General features: G+C 41.1%; 1 protein-coding gene across 2 annotated transcripts in view; it reads right to left on the bottom strand.

The window, feature by feature from the left end:
• The window catches only part of DRD3 (dopamine receptor D3), a 40,233-nt gene extending 33,834 nt beyond the window's left edge, over nt 1–6,399 (bottom strand). For both annotated transcript variants that reach the window (XM_010985032.3, XM_010985034.3), the window contains exon 1: nt 6,334–6,399. The gene's annotated coding sequence lies outside the window, so the exon portion shown is untranslated. The remainder of the gene's footprint in view (nt 1–6,333) is intronic.
• Nucleotides 6,400–15,526: the final 9,127 nt, after the last annotated feature.

Here is a 15,526-nt window from a genome sequence, read left to right as displayed (position 1 = left end):
GTGAAGATGGTGTGTGTGTGAGTAGGGTGTCTGAGTGCAGTTCTTAACTGCGGTTATCAGGAAGCCCTCAGGGAGATGGTGACAACTGAGTCAGGACCTGGAGGACCTGAGGGAGCCGTCTGCGCAGATATCCAAGCAGGAGGAACAGCAGGTCCAAAGGCAGGGCAGCTGGCATGTGGAGAGCACAGCAGGGAGGCCAGTGTGGCTGGAGCCAGGCGAGGCAGGGGCAGAGGGGAAGGATGAGAGGTCGAGAGGTTGCACAGGGCCGCTGGAAGAACCATGCATGGACTCTGAGTGAGATGGGGAGTTGCTGCAGGATGGGAAGCCCAGCTCTGCCGCTTCCTGGCTCTGGGGCCTTGGGCATGTTACTCCACCTGTCTGAGCTTCATTTTACTTCTCTGTAAAATGGGGGAAGTAATGGGACTCATCCCATAGGGATTTTGTAAAGATTAAATGAGCTATTATGTATCTACATTGACAGATGTAGAAAGCTATGTGAGCATTAGCTCTTTTTCTCTTTTTGGTCTGTTTCTCTTAGCTTCCCATCCCTCTTTCCTTGTTTCCTCTCTCCCACCCTCTGTTGCCCCCATTTGCCTTTTCCCCTGCCTCTCTCTGTCTCTCTTCACTTCCTTCAATCTCCCACTTTCTCTTTTGGATCTTACGAGGTAGGACATGGTGGGTTTGGGAGACTGGGTTGTGGGAGAAAATCTCGAGAGTAATGGGGGTTAGAGGTAGCTCAGTGGTTTTTATATTTAGGGGAAAATCCACGTGTGATATTTTATTTGAAACATCCTAATTTTTAAAGATTCCTTACCAGTTTAAAAAATCTTTAAGCCTATGAAGTCTCCCGTCTCTCCCCCAAATCCCACATCCATGGTCAATGACCCATGCATCACCAGGTTTTAACCTCTGACCTAGTCCAATGCCCTCATTTTTCAAACAGGGAAACTAGACCCAGAGAGGTGAGTGACACACCTTAAGTCATACAGCTTCTTATGGGCAGAACCAGCATGCAGGGCCTGTTCCCTCAGCACGGCCACAGACACCAGACTATTGCCAAAGATGATGGCCAGGATGAGCACGCAGTAGGAGAGGGCATAGTAGGCATGCAGGTGGGCGGCCCGGCTGGCCCCTGTGGAGTTCTCTGCTGCACAATGCTCTGCTTTGGCATCTGACAGCCATAGCAACTGTCATGCCACTATTGCAATGGGAAAAGCCAATCCGCCAACTGTGAGGACTTTGGACGCAGAGTGGGAAAGGCATCAGAGCCCATCAGCTGCCCCAAGACATGAGCCTGTTGGGGCCAGAAGGGGCCCTGGGCTCTTAAACTCAGGTTTGTGTGTGTCTGTGGGGGACAAAAGTGACCATGTCCTGAAGAAAAATAAAGAAATACCTGTGTGCCAAGGGTAGGAGTGCATCAAAGCCATGCTTGGGGAAGCACAGGCTTATCGCCCATGGTGTGGCTCTGAGACCTGGGTAAGAGTGACTCCTGCCCCGGGCTCTGTGCTTCCGAGGACCCTACTCTGGACCCCATCTGGTTGTACCCTCCCCCCAGGATGAGGTCATGCCCTCCCATGGCACCAAGGAGCAGATCCACCAAAAGTCCACACCCATCCTAGACCACACTCTGGGTACCATGATCACAGGATTCTCTGTCCAAACTCCTTGGAGCCTATTTCTAGGGTGACATGGGCTTTGTTTTAGATCTGTTGCCTCAAGGGTAGACTGTGCCAATATGTGTGGGACCCCAGGGTTCAAGGCGTAGGTCATGGAGGAGCTCAGATGAATAGCTTGGATGTATCCTGAGGTGGAGGGTGAAGAGGACAAAGTCCCTGAGATGGAGTCCCTGAGGGCTTCTTCTGCCCTCTCACATTTTGTGTGCAACTCTTGAAGGGCCTAGGAATCCTGAATTCAAACCTGGCCTTCCAGATTATTAAGAAGGTACCTTTATCAAGACAGGAGGATTAAATATCTCATTCAATGGTCTGTTGGTTATAACTAAAATATGTAGACACGGAGTATATGGGCCTCCATGGGAACTCTTGCTCCAGGCCCCTGGCAGAGGTAGAGGCTGGCTTGGTGGCCAGGATTTGCTCTCAGTTCTACTAACTGCAGCTCTCCTTTGATTAGGAGATTGGCTTAATCGTGGCTGTCATTTTATACCTCAATTTGAATGTTTCAGCCTGGAATGTGAACCTGTTAAAATGAGCAAATAATTGTAAGGGGCGAGTGACTTGGAATGAATTCAGAGAATTGTTAAAAAAATTTGTTCTTTATCTTGGCACACTGTTTGCACTCAATATATTTTAAAGCATAATAATAATTTTTGATAATAATGATAATTTTCTCATTATTTGGAGAAGGGCAGCCACTACCCCAGAGATAGCACTGTTGCTGCCAAGAGCTTTCGGAAAAATGCAATGCTTTCTGATTGTTCAAGGATATTTTCACCTTTGAGGCAGGCTCAGTCCCAGAATGCCTTTCCCTCTGCAACTGGGCCACCTTGGAAAGCAGTGGCCAGAAATCACTCTTTCCTGGGATCTGCAGTTGGCTAATGATGTCGTAGCCTCATCTCACCTGTCAGGTAGGAGGGAAGCATAAAACCTCAGGATATTTGTTACCATCTTGCTGGACATTTTACTCTGCTGAGGTTTGACAGCTACTTAAAAATAGTACAGCTGAGTGTCAATGACTAATTGTATGAAGGGAACCCCTCAGCTCTGAAAATCAATTCTGAGCCTGTTGTTGGAATTACACTCTCATGAATTTCTGATTGACTTATTTTTTGCATTGCATGGTCTCTGGTCTTAGATTCTTTATCATGGCAGGTGGGGGTTAAGCCTTGGTTGTCCAGGCAGTTCCTGATGCGTTGTGGGTGTGGGAGATGAAAGCAGAAAATGAGAGAGATGCTAGATTACTCTCTACTCCTACTTCTCAGCTAATTATTTCAACTTCCTCCCTCCTTAGATCTATTTTTTTTTTTAAACCGGCATTGGTTATATAACAAAGAACTGGGCTAGGTTTTCTCTTTTCTTTCTCCTTTTGATAGATATGCTAACAGAACTCAGGCAGGAGAAGTAAAGAGCCTAGAGAATGCATTCACTTAATAATCACTCCTTAAGTATTTCATGATAGCCTGGCTTCCTCATCATAAAATGAGGATAATCATATCCACTCTATAGGGTTATTGTGGCAATTAAATAAAATTATATATGTGAATACTTGGCACTATTGACAGCCACGGCTGAATAGTTCTTTGCTGTGGGGGGCTGGCCTGTGCTTTGCAGGATATTTAGCACATCACTCACTGGATGCCAGTAGCGCTCCCCTTCTCCTAAATTGTGACAATAAAAAATGTCTCCAGACACCATCAAATGTTCCCTGTGGGCCAACATTGCTCTTCCCGTTGAGAATCATGGCTCAAACAGAATGTCTGGCACAGAGCACTTGAAATGTAGCTTTTATTGTTAAAGGGCAAGTGGGGATAGGTGAAGGGGTCAAATAAACTACAACTGCAGACTGTCTAATGGACTTGAAAATTAAAAGATTACTGATGACCTTGGCAAAGAGCATTAGTGAAGAGTGGGTGAGAGGTGAGAAAGTGGAGAAACTAAAGACTAGAAGATTACTGCTGGTCTTACTCTTTTAAGAATCATTACATAGAACATTACTGACAAATTTTCATGAACCTTTGAGTTTCTTACAAAGTATTGACTTATCTTGGTCTTTACAGTTTATTCTAGCATCTCTTAAACTGAGTGCATGATCTAATAAAAAGCAGAGGGACAGAGTGTGGTCAGGCCCCCATCCTCTGTGACACACATCCTGCTTTGCTGATACTCAGTCCCTTGGTGTGGACCTAGAGTCTGCCTGGAACAGCTGTGAGTTGCCTTGTTTGGGCTTCTGGTTCCGTTTCAGGCTCCCACTGAGTTTGTTGGGAAGATATTCATTATGACTTACAGGGTTTTAATTATTTGTTCTCTTTCCTTAAGGAAATTGAGTTAAGCCAAAAAAACAAACAAGAAAAACAAAAACACCTTGGGTTCTTCAAACTCCTTTTGAAGACACTAGTCACTCCCACTCCTGGCACTAATACTTTACAGACGTGACCTTGGGTTAATGTTTATAGTAACTCTGAAGGTGGTTATTGATATCTTTCTTTTACAGATTAAAAAACTAAGACAGAAGGTCTGTAACTTTCCCAAGATTACACAGTATGCAGGGAGCTACATTGAGCCCAGCTTTGGTCTTGTGGCTCCCTAAATCCAAAGCTTGGGACTTATTTATTGTGTCTATGCTGGGGTGGAAGTTGAGGTGGGCAGTCATTTCTAGATAGAAATGATTTCTCCTAAACCCAGAACAAAACACCTTGATAGCAGAGTTGCAAGACCAGTTAGCTATATCATAGATCCCTGTCTTTTGCCGTCTCTAGCTTTTCACTCAGTTATATCCTGACCTCTAGTCTCCAGAGCTTTTCTGGCTCTGGGCTTCAGAGCAGACTTGCTGTATTGCCTGAAAAAAATGGATGATTATAGCTAACATTTAAAAGCATTATCTTATTTAAACCTCACAAAAACCTGATGAAGGAAATAGGTGCTATTATCCCCATTTTTGCAGACGAAGAAAATAAGAAAGGTTAAGTATCCTGCTGAGGTCATACACCAGTAATTATGAAAGTGATTCAACCCAAGATCTGTCTGTTTCCAGAGCTCCATGTTCTTCACTTCTCCATTATTGGGGTGAGGGAAAGAAACTTGAAATGGGGACTAATTTTAAAACCTTGCTTTTTCAGAATATCTTGTGCATGTCACCTGACCAAGCTCAATGAAGTCAATGCAGGTGCACACTGCACATAGAAACAGTGGGAGTTACATTGTCATTATTATTAGAGGTAGTCTTTAGCATTTCTATGTCACTTTATTCTTGAAAATTGCTGTCTAGTTTATTTTCTGAGTGAAAATTCACAAGTGCATTGAAATACACAGCATATTTATATATTTGGGCACATTTATATTGGGCCAATGTATAGAGAAAAATTAGAGATGGTTACTGAGATCCAGTAGCTAAGTAATATAGTTTTTTTTTTCCTTAATTAAACTTGCCCAATAAAGTGGAGCATCCCCACTTTCCATCACAAATTCTAATATCTGATCATCCTACCATTCTATTCAGAGATAAAATGGGGAGCTCAGCAGATTAGTCAATCAATCAATAAGCAAATATTAATTGATAACAAACTTCAACACATTAGAAATTGAATTTAATATTGGGTAAAATCTGCTTGATATTTTCTTTAATTCATATTCCATAAAAAGCAACCTTCTGTATAGATGCTTTAATATCAGACATTCATTTGGAAACTGCCAATATTTTTCTTGCTCAACACCCCTATACAGTGCTAGCCAAGCAGACCCTTGAAAATGTTCAAACTATAAATAAACAAGTGTCTAAGTAAGAATCTTTTTCATATTGTATCTGCTTCTCTTTGGCTACAAAGGATCCAATGTTGTGTCAAGCAGCGATTTTTCACTCTTACCCAAGTACAGACATTTTACTGACCTTTTAGTGTCAGTTAGCAAAGGGCTTCACCTGTAAAGTGCAAACAGGCATGCAGAATGAGTTTAGAATCCAAGTTGCACTTTGCTATTGCTGCATTATTACTGTGCATTCATTCTGATAGTATTTGATTAAGCTAAAGGCATGAACTGGAACAAATGCCTAATTGCAACAACTTCCATTGATCCAATAAGCTACATTAAGTAATGAAAGTCCCCCAATTAAACAACAGTACCTTCAAAATCATATGCCATCATTAAAGAAAATATACACAATCATCATCTCAAGTACTGTATATCTCTGTTGGGAACAATTGGATTCTGACTTGGAAACAGCCTGACTTAAAATAGACCATGGAAAACAGTTCCTCTCCAAACCCTCAGCCCTGGATTACCAGGGTGCTGAATTGGGGAGTTTAAAATAAGAGACCCTTTCAATTAAGTAAAACCCTTAAGAGGAAAACAATCAACTTTTTTACAAATCCCAGGAATAGAAACAGCTTTTTGATTTTCCACCTTTTAATTCTGCCTAAATATAGATTCTAGAGCCCATGAGGATCTAATTTTGGGGAAAAAAAGAGAAAGAGAACAGGTTTCTACTGACCAGAAAATAAGGAGAAAATGAACACAGTTTCCTTAGGGGTTCAGGTTTTTAAATAAGAGAGGGTACAGAGTTTTAATGCGTATTCTTAGAGAACCACGGAACCCCAAGCTGATTAAATAACCTGTCAGAAAAACACTGTGTTTTAAATTAGAAACAGAAAGAGAAATTACTTACCCTGGAAATTTCTTCTGGTTTCTGGAGACCGTGGGGTTTAGCACCTCAGGTCCTGCAGCCATTTACTGACAGCAGACATACCCAAGCAAAGCAAACTTTACCTTTCCCAGGACACAGAAGCTGTGAAAATAAGCAGAAAGAAAATCACCCATTTTTGCCTCTAAGGTGAAATCACTTGTATGCTGCTCTTCCAGCTTCCCTATTAGACCTTACTGCATGTTTCATAGCTGCTTTTGAATGCATCGTTTTCTCTAGAGGATTTGGGAGGGACCCTAACTGAGTGTTGCTTGGGTCAGCCCTTCAGAGGCTCTGTCCTTGGTGCTGAAAGAGAGTTGTGGCAGGCAGAAGCAGGATCCGTTTTCTACCTCGCTCTCCTCTCTTCCCTCTGCCTCTATGTGCTCGGTGCTATGCTTTTTAGTACATGTGTGTTTCCCCTTCAGTGCTCTTTTGAATCCCAGTTTTTCCATTGTCTTTACTTCTATACTTTAATTTCTCTTGAATAATTTTCACCTTCCTCAGTTTAATTCTCATTCCGGCTTTTGGTGGGTGTAAAGATGATTGGTATAGAAGAAGGAACAGATCAACAAATTGATACAAGTGGTTAATAGAAATCAGTACAATTTAAAACACAATTGACAGAGTAATTGAACTTGGAGGTGTAAGCCTGTCTTGGAAAGTAACGTTAAAGGAAATATATTACAGTGGGTGCAAAACTGAGGCATGAAGTATAACTAGTGATAAAGATTAAATAAGCTTGATACTGTGAGAAATGTTAAAGGTTTATTTAACAGGACTCCTTGTTTTCAGAGAACTTTACAAAAATATTGGCCAATTCATTCTTACTGCTCCTCTGAGATACATGTGACTATTATTTCTTCATTTAACTTTAGACCTGGCTAAAGGGAGATGCAATGAAGGGCAATGTCTGTGAAAGTCAGTCTCTGAGGCAACAGTAGAATTTAGACAATCTTCATTCATGGGCACCTTCTCTTATAATATTTAACCATAGAATCCTAACTATTCCCTACTCTCTTGTTTTTGATTTCTTCTCCTTCCTTCAGAAAGTGTGGTAATTCTTTCACCACTTTCTCTGCCAGTAGTCCATTTGCTTGGCAGCTGCAGGGCAGACTGTCCTGGGGAAGCTAGTCCTAGTCTGACAATGATGGAGACCTCTTCTGGCTGAGAAAAGCAGCAGCAACATGGTCTAAATACTGCTATTAATAACAGCTATCATTTATTGAGCACATTCTATTAGCCAGTCATTTTAACGCATTCTCTCTTTTAATCTTTCAACAACCCTAAAAGGTAGGTACTGCTTTTACATCTATAATTTATATATAGGATAATAGAAGCTTAGAGAAGTTGAAATTATTTCTGAAAGTCACACAGCTAACAAGTAGTTAGCTAGAGCCAGAATTTGGATCTAGACATCTTAATTCTGGAGCATGTTCTCTTAACTGCTATGCTACATTTCTCCCAAAGGTGGAAAACATAGATTTCCTGGGAGACTGACAATATGTCATAGAGAGTAAGAGTTATGATGACAAAAATGATGATATCAATGATACAATATTGTTATGGTGACTTACAATTTATGAGGCATTTTCTAATTCATGTTCCCATCTACATCTTACATAAATCCTCCTGATGCCCATTTCTACAGAGGTTATTTTGGGTTGAATTGTATGCCTCCTAAATGCATATGTTGAAGCCTTAACCTCAGAATGTGATTATATTTGGAGATAAGGCCTTTAAAGAAGTTATCAAGTAAAAATGAGGCTGTTACGGTATGCCCTTATCCAGTCTGACTGGTGTCCTTATAAGAAGAGGGGGAGACACCGGGGTGACACATACAGAGGAAAGGCCATGCACGTGAGGACACAGCAAGGAGGTAGCGTTCTGCAAGCCAAGAAGAGAGTCCTTAGGAGAAACTAAACTTGCCAACAAGTTGATTTTGAACTTCTAGCCTCCAGGATTGTGAGAAAATTAATTTGTGTTGTTTAAGCCACCCAGTCTGTGGGATTTTGCTGTGTAAACCCTAGCAAACTAATACCGAGGTTTAGTGAGGTCAGGTGACATATTCAAGGTTGCTCATGATTTATGGGGCATAAATGTACCGATATGTGGCATAACTATATTGAGCATGCCCTAAAACTGGAGCTCCCAGCTTGAATGTAAATCCCCAGAGTCTTCTTTCCTTGGATTTGAGGACCAAGAAGATATGCACTGTCAAGGTTTGGCCTGCCAGATATGCAAAAGCAGAGAGTGTGAGTAGAATTAAGCAGAGTCATATTGAAGAACTCAGGGCCTTAATTGCTCATTTTCAGCATCATGGTTCCACTTTGAGTATCCTATGTTTATTTTCTTTACCATTTGATGATAACTCTGCCTGATAATGCATGAATGAAGCAGGAAAGCTCATATTTCTAAACCTTCAGTGTTGAGAGTATGTGATGTATCCTCACAGAGGACATATAAATGTGGTGGGCAAAATTTTCCTCAGCATTTTTGTAATGCCTTCTTTGGCAAAGTTCAAAGGACGAGAAAGAGGGATAAAGTCTTATTCTAATTCTATGCAGGAGCAACAGATAGAGAAATTAACTGATGTGCACAAAGTCACACATCTAGGCAGCCAACTCAGTCTCCACTCAGCTGTCTCTCTGGTAGATTCCCTGACTGCCTTGGAGATGGGAAGGGAATGGTGAATGAGGGGGGTCCTTTCTCTCAGAACAGCAGTGTAGGTGAAGATCAGCAATTGCTCCTTTTAGTCTAACACTTTTCATTCATACAACACTGAACAAGTTTCATTCTTTCAAGTAAATGGAACTCTTATTCATGGTTGACATTGAAGATTTTGAGATCTGCCTTGAGGGAAGGACTCCAGAACGCCTACAGAACAGACATGCTTGGGCAGAAATCAAGAAAAATACAGATCATTCTCTTCATTTTCCTTCCAGGAGCCCATCTCAATAGCATGACTGGAACATTCTCCTGTGCCAGTCAAACCTGCTTCATCAGGGAAGTCTATCCTTTGAACCTGAGCTGGGAGGTTTAGAGCCAGAGTTGAGAGGTGATGGGTTTCTGATACATGGGCAGGCTCAGTGGTTTTGTTTGAAAGAGAATTGGTGTGATATATTACCTTCTAGTCTTTGAAATGCTGCTCCGAGGTAGCAGTTCTTTGGTTTCATCACAGGAATCTTGCCTTCAGCACCAAACATTGAGTGAAACGTGACTTTCTCACATTGCTTTAAACTGCCACAGAGCTCACACTCAGCAGGACTGTATGGAGACCAAATGAGGCTGTGTGGGGAGCCAATTTTCAGGACCCTGAATGAACAGAGGGACATTTTGTTTCCTTGTATCAACATGACTAGCATTTCTTACTGTGAGCTGATAGATTTGATTATCGTAATGATCTTAAATTGCATGAATACTATCAAAGAATAGCCCTTTGCTGTGCTTTTCACTGGATTCAGGCCTCACGTTGTAGATTGCAAATATAATTTGGCAAATACAGTAAGTGGACCAAGCAATATGGTTGCTTCTTCCCAAGCCAACCCCCATTGCTCGCTGATAACACTGTAGTCTTCCCATAGATGAGAAAGCCTTAGGTTTTATGTTTGAACTCACTCTGCTGCTGTAATAAATTTATTGAAAGAGAAAAATAGCTCAACTTATTTATTATTGTCTAGTACTGGGCTCCAGTCTATCTTTTACAAGAGAATAGCAACAAGTTACAGAGGAAGCTTCCCAACCAATCAGATTAGTACCCTCTCCACTCTTTTACAAATAGATTAAGAAGGAAGTAAATAAGTGACATTGTCTTATGTTTGCATCAACTTTTCTGTGTGCTTGCAGGTTACTTTCTTTTTATGCTTCCATCTTCATTTGTCCACCTATTTTCTTCCTGTTTTTCCTACCCTCCATCAGATAATCTTTCATTCCTTTACCTTTTTCTCATCCCCCCTCCTCAATATTCTATTTCTTTTTTCTTCCCCCAAATACATGTATATATTGGGGAAGAAATGGGATTGGGTGTGGGCTAGAAATAGAGAAATTTGTATCTTAATTACTTTGTCATTTGTTTAGAAAGGACTTTGGGTTGATGAGTATGGCAGGTTGTATCTCCTAAAGATGATCACAATGATATCACCCATCCTTCACGCTCTCCTGGAACCTTGCCACTCCACCATCAAGAGGTGGAGTCTATGTCTCTCTTCTTGAATCTGGTAGGCCTTTGTAACTGCCTTGACTAATAGAATGTGGCAGAGGTGATGCTATGTGATTTCCAACGTCAGGCCCTGAAAATGCCATTTACTTCCATTTTGTTCTCTTGAGACACTTGCTCTTGGAACTCAGTCACCATGCTGTGAGAAAGCCCGGGTAGCCCCTGCAGGGGTTTACATGGTGGGGAATCGAGACAGTTGTCCCACAGCCCTGGCTGAGCTTTCAGCTGAAAGCCAGTATCCACTTGCCAGGCATGAGAGTCATTTTGTAAGTGGCTCCTCCAGCCTCCAGTTGATGCCATGTAGAGCGAGATAAGCTATCTCTGCAAAGCTCTGCCCAAATTTCAGATTCATGAGCACAATAAATGTTTGATACTGTTTTAAGCCAATACTTTCATTGTATAGCAGTAAGTATTACACTGAGATTCAGTCTTTCTAGAACTTGTCATACTTAGTGTTCAAAGGAACACATCTCAAATTCTATCAAGTCCCATCACATTTTGAAGCAATCGCCATATAATTATTTAGTGTGTTTTGTTTGAATCTCATATGCTTTTAGGTACCGATTTTATAAAACTGTGTTACTCAAAGTGTGGGCCATGTACCAGGAGCAGCAATAATAGCTTCACTTAGGAAGTTGTTAGAAATGGAAAATCTTGAGTACGACCCCAGACTTGCTGAATCTAGAATCTGCATCTTTACAAGATGCTCAGGTTATTCATTAAAATTTGAGACACACTAGTCTAAAGAACAAACCCTTAAAAGAGATGCAGTTATAGACACTACATGAAGAGCATATTATTTGGTTTCCACTTGTTTTTATTGCTTCCCTGGGAATCAGGAGGCTGTATGTGTGTGTGTCGGGGGTGGGGTGGGGGGGAGATGAGGGAGATGGAGGAGAAATGTTGTGACAGAAGTAGAAATAGGGAGGAGGGTATAGCTCAAGTGGTAAAGCGCATGCTTAGCATGCACGAGGTCCTGGGTTCAATCCCCCATACCTCCTCCAAACATAAAGAAATGAATAAACCTAATACCTCAAGAAGAAGAAGAAGTAGAAATAGCTGGGAAAGCAAGAATCTGGGAGCCCAAAAGGGGCTGAGAAACTCTAGACTGGGTGAGGCATATTTCAACTATTTTCATTAATGGGTGAGGGACATTATGGGGAATAAGATGGAGGGACAGGAGAGGTTCTTTAACTTTTTCATAGTTGACAACATTCTATTATAGACTAGGTTCTGCTTTTCTTTTTTGCAGTTACCTGCATATATATATGAAAAACAGATGTTTATTTTGTAAAAATATAGTTTTAAACCCTTTCTCAGGAGGAAATGTTCTCTAAGATTAGAAATGACTATGATTACTGTTGTCATAAACTGAGGTTGGAGTGTTCACACACCATGCCTGTCTTGGGTAAGTGCCTTTGTAATAGTTTGATCCCTGCCCTAGAGCACAAAGGAGCTCCTTTATCTTCATATCTGATTTTTTCAAGATTCTCAGCATGTATAAAGTATATTTGCAGTCCACTCTCTATGGGCTACATTTTTCTAATCCTCAAAAGTTCAGTTCTCCCCAGTAGACAGGACTTGTAGAACTTTGTATGTTAATAATAATCTTGCATTCAGTGGTAGCTTTTGTCCCCTCCACAGTCCCTTTGCAAACTTGTCATTGATGTCCAGATATCCTAGTTCACTGCCATGATTGAAATACAGTCATTCCCAGAGTAAAGAAAAATGACAGACTATTACAAAGTAGCTGGTTTGAAGAGGACAAATATTAGCATCTAAACACGGGTATTTGGTGTCACTAGAACTCCTGGGGGAACTTTTAAAAATTCAGATTTATTGGGATGGCATTCCTAGTCCTAGAAATGCTCATTTCCTCCTCTTTCCTATCTTATTTTCTCTTAAGAGAGGGTTTCTTTCCCAAACTGGCTTTCAATTGTCCTATGGATGTTATAACTATTTCAAGGATGCCATATTAAAGTGCTGATGGTCATCAGTTTCTGGTAACATTAGGGTACTTAGTGGACCCATAACTGGTAGCTCAGGCACATGGATTGTGCTTGTACCCATCCTGATTACAGCCCTGAAATGAGATACTAGAGAATTTCAATGTAGTCATGCTGCCTATGCCTTAGGAAGAGGAAAGAAGAAAATATGGGGTATGCTCCTCTCTCCACAAAGGTATCCCAGTGTGCTTCCTAAAATATAAGGGACAGAATCAAGTTTATTGTTTTGGCTGGGGCTTTGACAAACAACAGAAAACCCTTTTCTCAACTGAATTAAATGTTAAGGAGTTGATTATCTCTTGTAAGATGTGCAGAAGTAGGTGACTTTACACTAATTAATTAGGGATCATTTTTATCTTTCTGCTCTGCCAATCTCAGCATACAGGTCTTGTTCTCAGGCTGGCTTGCCTAATGGTCACATGATAGCTGCAGCAGCTCCAGGTGTTCATATTTCTACAACAACATCCAGAAGTGAAGAGACCTGCTTTTGAGATTAGGAAACCCATTCCAAGCAGTTCCACACCAAATTCTCTTTATGTTTCATTTGCCAGATTTATATCATATGTCCATGCTTGAACCAATCACTAGCAAAGGGAATGGAAACACTGCTATTGACAGATTTATCAGGATATTCTCCTGAGTCACAGGGAAAAGCTTGGATAACTGAATAAAACATGAGGTTTTGCTAACAAGGAAGAAGGTAGAAAGTGGCAAATGGCTACCCTTGAGATTAAATGAACCCCCATGTTAAAGAGAATAATCTAAAATGCTATAAGGAATATCATTACAGCATTAAAATGATTTTAAAAAGAATAACAATAATCATGCCACTCAAATTAATTTCATTTTGCAAATTTTATTTATCTTTGTCCACACGCACACCTACTTTTACATAGCTGAAATCTTAATTTTGTAGTCATTGTTTATTATGTAAAGAAATTGTGAGTAATATATGTTTACATTTTATATTACTGTTATATTTAATGACTAAATTCCCTTTTAGTTATTTAGTCATGTCATCCTGAGTTGACATAACATTTTAATCCAGCGTCTATCTTTTGAATCTTTTACTGTTATTAATATCACTGTGATAAAGCTTTAAACTGATATTTATATTAAGCAAACATGAAGTGTAAGGTTGTTACTAACACACAGGAAAAGTGATGGCAAGTAGCTGAAAAATCATCAGACTTGGAGACTAGAGCTTTGTCTCTGCTATGTGCTTGCTGTGTGCCATTTGACTGGTTTATCAACTTTTGGCCTCCAGTTCTTTCACTTGGAAAGATGAAGTTGGAAAAAATAAGTTCTAAGATCATTTCCAGCCCTAACTGTCCATAATTTTATGAATTCTAAGATTCTTTGGAAAGCATCAGTGCTTGGGCCTCAGGCTAGGGTACGTACTTAATAGAGGCAAAGAGATTGAAAACTGGTGGCCACGTTGTGCCCGGTCACATTTAACTTGGGTTTAGCCAGCACATTTTTATGTAAAGTGAATGCAAATGTTTTTTAGAGAGAGCAGGCACTGTCCATTCTGGCCGTAGTTTTCTCAGCTCTGTCATTTCACACTTTCTACTTTCAGGGCTACCCAGTTGCCCCGAAGGGCTTTGAGTTTGCAGCTTCTGGAAGGACGTAAGACTGTAGTGGTTAAATAAATCACCCACCTGAACCCAGCACCCAGGTTTCCATGGAAGTCTTCCTTCGGAGGACTGTGAAAGGCAGCCTTACTTGTTTGCAAGATCTATTGATGGTTTCCATGCTATGCACATAAACACCTTGTCAGGCACCAGAGACAGGTTGGAGAGGATGATTGATGGGAGTGGGCTTGTGAAATCACACCTGCTGTCACAGCAGATGGGGAAAGAAGCCGGAGTCACCTGTGGAGTTGCTGATCTTTTTTGAAAATTCACTTCTTAAAACGTTACTTTAGCTCTTTTACATACTTTGGAAAGAGCTAGTATTACAAACCAGACGCTAGGGGAACGACTACTGTATGAGTTTTCAGGAGTATAATTTCAGTAAAACAGCAAGAAGCCTTCACCAACCAGGTGAACTGGTGTTTGAGCTCCAGGGTGGTAAAGCAACTCTTTTTTTGCCAAGCAAAAAAAAAATGTCATTCAAGCTGCAGTTTCTGGCTGGCTGCCCGCTGGCCATATAGGCCTGTCCTCAGTTATTTTATCCCAGTCCATGCAGAGCATTGCCTTTGGAGCACAGAATGCAATCCAGAGAGGGAAAAAGAGAGAAAATAACTATGCACAGAGAAAAACCAATGAATGGGCCATGGGAAGCATGGACCATTACACCAAGAGGGAATCCATGTGGATCTGAGGAAATGCTCTGAAGTCTGCGTTTTGACCTCATTTGTCGTTGGCCCTGTTCTACACAACTTCGCCTCATGTTATGCTAATTTTACCTGATAGCCAGTTAAGAAAATTCATTCAACAGCCAGTTACTGAGTTTATGCTACATTCATTGCACTGTTTCATGGAAGGCACAAAAATGTGTGTTTGGGTGGGTAGAACATGCACAGGCCCTCAGCTAAGAAGCAAGGGAAGAGTTTAACGGGACTAAGCAGGAGGCTTCAAGGCAGAGGACTCAAGGTGGGATAATCAAATTCAAATGAACCCTTCAGATAGAGCTGTGTATGAGGAAGAGAGAAAGCCCACCAACTGAGTGGACTGGGAAGACTTTCCAGAGAAGCTGGAAATTGACTTGGGTGTGACAGTGCCTAGGAGTGAGGCTTGAGCTAGGGTCTGGTGAAGGAGAACAGCATCCCCGACCAGACTCCAAAGTCGCAGGCAGTTCAATTTTTCATTCATTCTCTGTTTGTTCAACAAATATTTCCTGAGCATCAATTTGATGCCAGATCTGTTTTAGGCCTGAGGATACAGTGGATAATCATGACACACAGATCCTTCCTCTGGTAGAGGAAGAAAGAGAATGAAACCAACTAACAAAAGAA

This window comes from Camelus dromedarius, chromosome 2 (assembly GCF_036321535.1).
Source record: "Camelus dromedarius isolate mCamDro1 chromosome 2, mCamDro1.pat, whole genome shotgun sequence".
Taxonomy (NCBI): Eukaryota; Metazoa; Chordata; class Mammalia; order Artiodactyla; family Camelidae; genus Camelus; species Camelus dromedarius.
The sequence above is the reverse complement of the archived record's forward strand: the minus strand, read 5'-3'. Positions and strand labels throughout refer to the sequence as shown.